Source organism: Myotis brandtii, unplaced genomic scaffold (assembly GCF_000412655.1).
Source record: "Myotis brandtii unplaced genomic scaffold, ASM41265v1 scaffold470, whole genome shotgun sequence".
Lineage (NCBI taxonomy): Eukaryota > Metazoa > Chordata > Mammalia > Chiroptera > Vespertilionidae > Myotis > Myotis brandtii.
In genome coordinates, this window is record NW_005367953.1 from 4549907 (window position 1) to 4555749 (window position 5843).

Below are 5843 nucleotides of genomic sequence, written 5' to 3' on the forward strand. Positions count from 1 at the left end.
CTGTCTCAATTTTCTCTCTGATTTGATCTAGCCTGGAAACATTTTTTATTCTTCTTTCTGGCTCCATTCTTTCCATACTGTCTCAATTTTCTCTCTAACCCAAATATTATTATTCTACTCAAAAACTTTAATCAGCATCTCAACTTGGGAAAAGAAAATGAGAAAATTCTTGGCAGGTCATTCTAAGTCCTTCACTCTCAAATTCCAATGTACTCTGTAAGTTTCTGACACTCTTGACTTTAGGAACCCTTAGGGACAAACTGTGCTGGGCTTCTCAGTTTCCCAAATAAGGCCCTTAGTTGTACATCCATTCTTCAGGCTCTGCCTGGACTGTTCTATTCATTTCCTACAAGCAAAACTCCGCTTCTTCCAGGTTTCCCTCAAACATTGTCTCTTCTGGAACCTTTCCTTGCTCACCCTGCAGATTACTTTCCCCTTCTGCAGTTGAATATCACTTCATTCCTATGTTCATCCCTCTGGTCCATAACGTATCACAGTCGGAGCTGTCTTATACTCACTGTGCCATGACTGTCTCTTCCAGTGGAGTATGACCTCCATGGAGACAGGATTGATGTCTTCACCAAACAGGGCTCACCAAAAGCAACTGTATTGAATTAGTTCAGGTTTCTAAAAGAGCACTTAGAGATGGGGCTGGCATTTTATTCTCATTTTTAATGGATGCCACAGGAAAACTGGAGGATTTATCTTTCTTGGGGTACTTAACTGCTTCTGTTATTTTGTGCAAGTTATTTACTGCTAAAGTTCAGTTTAATCACGTGTAAAATAATTTCAGGATAATGATTGTTGTTGTTCACTGATTTTCTGATTCTTTTCTAATTCTATGGGTATAATTGTATTTATTAGCCCCTGTGAAGGTCAGTGAAGTCATGTGACGAATTCTGGACAACAATCTGTGAAAGGAAGGTGCATGCGTTGTTTCCATTTTATTGTTGGTGCAAAACCCCCAAAGCATTTAATTGTTGATGCAAAACACTCAAAGCTTTCCCTTTCTTCTGTCACAGCGACTGGTAGCATTCAGATCTGGGACTCTGAATAAATAAAATAACCACTTTCTGTTACCCACATGCACATACAGCAGGAGCGAGAAATAAATCTTTGGGGAACACAGTTTAGGTTGCTACTTGTATCTGCATCTCCCAGGCAGTGGCTCCTTTTGCTCAAATAAATGCTTATTATTCTTTCTTACAGGCTAAAATTAATTTTGGTTTAAAGTCTACTGAGGCAAAATAAAGATGACTTGCTCAAGGTTAACTAACTAAAAAGTGACAGGGTCAGGATTTAAACCCAGGCTCCCTAGACCCAGAGTCTGGGCTCCCAACCATCACACTCTAGTTGAGCTGAAACATCCTTTGCTTTTTACCCCTGAGTGCTATGGACTGAATTGTGTCCCTTCAACATTTATATGTTCCTAACACTTATATGTTGAAAGTTGTGATATTGTGACTTATAATAAGAAATACTTATTTCGCCTTTGTCCCCATTTCAGGCACAGAGCTCTTAAAACCCTTGGAATTTCTGAGTGAGAACAGTCAAAGCGTCTTTTGTTATGTTAATAGAGTGATTTTTAGAATACCCCGAAATCATCTGAGGAAACCCTAGGGACTAGCACACGGAATCATTGGTTTAGGGAGTAATCAGGACTTCTCTGGAGTGGGGGAAAAAGAAAGAAAGAAATGTTTGCTATTTTTAAATCACTGAAATCTAATCCTTGGAGGTCAGCCTGATAGAGATCCCTTAGTCAAGGAACAGACCCCTTTGCCCCCACATCCTGAGCTCCTATCAGGAGACTCACACTGTATTGTAAGGACTCGTTCTTACACATATGGATATGTGGTCTTGTTGGCTTTTCTCTGTGTTTTTCTCTGGACCGCCTGTATCTGTATCATCTTGGAAGGTTATAAAAAATCAGATCCCAGGGCCCCAACCCAATACTAGTGAATCAAACTCTTAGGAGTCTGGCCAAAGAATCTATATTTTCAATAAGCCTTCTCACTGATATTATATGTTTCATGGGGAACCATATACCTCACTGGTTGAGTTGAATTAAATGAGAATGTCAGCTCCTGGAGGATGGGGACCTTCTTCATCTTGGTCACATTCCATCCCAGCATCTGAGCACAGGGCTGAGAACATGGGAGCAAGGCAACTAATACATATTTATTAGATAGAGATAGAAAGAGTACTATAATTCCTACCCCTCTTATCTCAAGGGCATTCTGTGAGAATAAAATGATACAATGTATGTGAAATCACTTTGCAAGTGCAGAAAAGGAATATGTTATCACACCAAAACACACACAGTAACTAATCATTTCACAGCATCATTACCTTAAGCCTAGAATAACTTACCAAGAACTAACACTCATTGGCCACTTATGCTATGCCGAGCACACTTCTAAGGACTTTACATGCATTTGAATTGCTTTTTAAAAATCTTTTCAAAAACTCTTTGAAAGGGAGAGAGACTGTTATTCCCTCCTTCCCTCCATTTTACAGATGAGAAAATAAAGACTCAAAATTATCATAGTCAAGGTCATACAGGTGGTTAATGCTAGAACAGTGGTTCTTAAACTTTCATAAGCACTGGGAATCAGCTGGAGGGTTTGTTAAAGCATTGATTACTGGACACCATCCTCAGGGTTTCTAATTAATAGGTTTGGGGTCAGGTTTGAGAGTTTTCATTTTAAGCAAGTTCCCAGATGTTGCTGTTGCTCTTGATCTGGACCACAGTTGAGGACCATTATATTAGAGCTAAATTCGAATCCAGGAATTTTAACTCCAAGGCCTCTATTCTTAGTTAATATTTTCTTCTACATTAAAAAAAATCATTCTTGTCCTTGTGAACATGCTCAGTTTTTGTATGATATTCCTTTCTTAATTGATTTTTGATTATACATAATAAGTATGTAGAAAAGCTGGAAAGTCTATTCCAACTACAATTGGACATTTCTTATTACCGTTTTAGAATTGGTAAATGGATTTCTTCTCTCATGGAATCCCTTTAGGTGAACTACCTTGGAAGATTTTTTAAAATTTTATTTTTGGAAGTTGAAAGACAGGATCATTGCTGGAAACAGATTTTTAACCAGGATTTTCCATTATATTTGTTGTACCTTGTCTGCCAGGCATAAGATGCCTTCAGCCTAGTTGTGTTTCTTTTTTCTTTCCCTTTATTCCTTCTGTGTGTCCTAAGCATGCAAAGGTTTTATGTTCTATGATATTAAGGAGACATTAATAATGTAGAACAAATTTTCTAAAATTTGCAAATCCTTTCTGAATCCTAAACCCTGAAATAGTTGAAGTAGGATTTATTTCAAGTTTTCCCTTTTCCTAAATGATACAATGAAAGCACTATTAGATGAATAATTTATATGTTGACAAAAAGAATACACAGTTGGAGATAAACATCCAGGGTGACCCTTCTGCATTTAATGCTTATCAGTTGGCCTTTGTTTCTTGCAAATGTCGCTGGACTTATGCCAATCCAACTTCCAGGTAGAGGCTCTGGGCTTCTTTGCAGTGAGTATAAAAGAGACTCATAAAATGTATACATGTCTCCTAAGACGGCCATGTTGGGTCTGGCCTTTATTGTTTGTAAGTTACAGTGACTATATATACATTCCAAACTAAACACCCAAGAACAGTGATTTCCTTGAACACTTTCCCAGGGTCTGTTATTACTCACTACTGGACAGCAACTTTCTGACATAGAAGCTATACTGCTCTTAGGTCATAATCCATTGCTCAGTAATGGACAGCAACCTTCAAATACAGCAGCCACTCTGCTCTCGTGTCCTCAGATGACACTCAGAAAAAGCCCTCAGTGGTCCTAAGAGAAGACCATAGAATTTGCCCATTTTAAAGCAACTGCAAACATGTTTCATCATAGGTGAAGGCATTGAAACTCTCCTTTAGAAGGTGTTTTAAGGGAAACCTTTTTGATCAAATAACACTAGAAGTACAGGAATCGAAAAAGTTAAATGCTTTTTATGTATTCTTTCTATCCCCTTCAAAATGACGAGGCTTAATTCATATTTCCTGAATCTTAGAGGTTGCAAAAATAACCCATTTTTCGAGTTAAAACTTGTTTCTACAGTAGTTTTGACCATAGCTTCTTCCAAGTTAAGGGAGAAAATGTTTTAAGAGAGTCTAATGTAAAAAGAATGATAAATCGCCTATCCTGCCGATTTAGGCTGGATTATATGTGAGCTAAGAGGACTCTTTTTGGCTTATCTCATTCAAGTCTTGCAGTAATATTTGTCAACTTTTGACTGCCCAGCATATATCTGTTTGAGAGAATGTTATCATGGGTGGGTTTTAATGCAATTCAGAATGCTGACTCCAGTAAAAGGGAGTTGGAATTCTGGGGTAATATTCAAAATGCTAACCAACTCATATAGCACAGGCAGCAACCCAGTGCAAAAACACCCTGGCGGTCTGCTGCACCAGTGTTCATAGGCAGGAGTCCAGCCTTGGGGCAGGGGCTCCCCACTTCTCCCACATGAGGCAACTGGAAAGTGAGTACATGATTTTGGTCAGCCACCTGGATCTTCCTGCCCAGCACTTCCTGTTTGGAGTGAATGATAAAAAGGCAGAGGGCTAGTTCAGACTTATCCAAGCACAGCCTCAGTGTCCAGTGGGGATCATATCCAGTGGTGGACAGTGATCCTGCAGCCACTGTACCAGGCCCAACGTCTGTCTGTCCCGGCCAACCTATTCTTGTTGAAAAAAACCATCTCAGTGTTTCCTGCCTCTTCGTTCTCCACAGCTGCCTTCATTCCTGCCGTTTTCCAATCTTGTTTCTCCCTGCCCATCCACTCTGTAAATCCTGACACTTCCTTAATAAATTACTTTGCTCTTAAGATAACCGGTTATGTTAAGTTTGTGATCTTGCCCCCAAGAATTCTGGCTGATAATTAACTGAAGACAGGCCTACACTGCCTGCTTATTGCCTCTTTCCTCCTGGGCCCCGCCCTGTTCTTGCAAGTCTTTGGGGGAGTAGGAGGAACATCTACACAGAAGGAGACAGAAGGCTGTCTTTCTGTGCCAGTCACAGAGATTTCCAAGAAAGTTATTCCTCACTGCCTCCCTCCCCTCCCGTATATGAGAGAGAAACTTCTGTATTTTTTTCCACTGAAAGCCACATATTGTTTTTGGACGATGTAATAGGGAGATTTAATTCGATGTCCCCATAGACATTAGAGTATGTCATTAATAGAAAATAATTCTTTTTTTCAGGGTTGATTAGTTAGAAAATATTTACCCCAAATTTGGCTGGAATATCTTATTTACAATGGCACCCAAGTGATGCTCTGTATAAAATAATTTTATTTCTATATACTCCCATTGTGACGGAAAAGATGCATACACTCCATAAAAATAAAATTAATTTGAAATAAGAAAAATGAACTTAAGGAAAAATGTACACAGGCATGAAATTGGGACACAAATTATATGCCAAGAAATCTGATATTTACTAGAAGTGAGCCGTGAGTTCTGCAAATCGCTCTTATAGAACAAGGCATAGCGTGATATATATATTAACCTATCAAAATCAATTTGAAGAGTAATAGACGTTTCCTTAAATAGACTGGGCAATTTATTTTCTCTCCCCTACAACTAGATATCTAATCGCTACCAGCCCTCAACATTGTCTGAGCATTTCTCAGCCCTGTAATCTTTAGCTTTCTAAACTATTTTATGATTTAATGGTAGTACCTAGAAATAACTTTAAAAATCATGAATTAAAATGTGTTGTTCCACTGTTCTTTCACAGTCATTCAGTCCTGTTTGGTTAGCTCTCTCTGAAGTTTTGGAGAGTC